Here is a 554-nt window from a genome sequence, read left to right as displayed (position 1 = left end):
TGTATGGTAAGGCATGTCACCTGCCCGTGGAACTGGAACACAAGGCCTATTGGGCAACCAGATTCCTAAACTTTGATGCCAAATTAGCAGGAGAAAAAAGATTGCTCCAGCTAAATGAGCTAGAGGAATTCAGATTCACAGCTTTCGAAAATGCCAAGCTTTATAAAGAGAAATAAAAAAAGTGGCATGACAGAAAGCTGTCATCTAGAATCTTTGAGCCAGGACAGAAGGTTCTGCTGTTCAACTCTAGACTCAGGCTATTCCCCGGGAAATTGAAATCCCGGTGGAGGGGACCATACGTGATTACAAGTGTATCACCATATGGTTATGTGGAGCTTCAAGATATTGATTCTGATAAGAGGTTCATTGTCAATGGACAGAGAATCAAACACTATCTTGAAGGCAACATTGAGCAAGAGTGCTTAAGGCTGAAGCTAGACTAAAAGCTCAGCAAAGTCCAACTAAAGACAATAAAGAAGCGCTTGCTGGGAGGCAACCCAGCCATGGGGCATCAATCCTCTAAGTATTTTGCCCTATTTTTATTTTTATTTGTT

Source organism: Arachis ipaensis, chromosome B03, assembly GCF_000816755.2.
Source record: "Arachis ipaensis cultivar K30076 chromosome B03, Araip1.1, whole genome shotgun sequence".
In the NCBI taxonomy this organism is placed as follows: Eukaryota; Viridiplantae; Streptophyta; class Magnoliopsida; order Fabales; family Fabaceae; genus Arachis; species Arachis ipaensis.
This window is presented reverse-complemented; position numbering follows the sequence as displayed.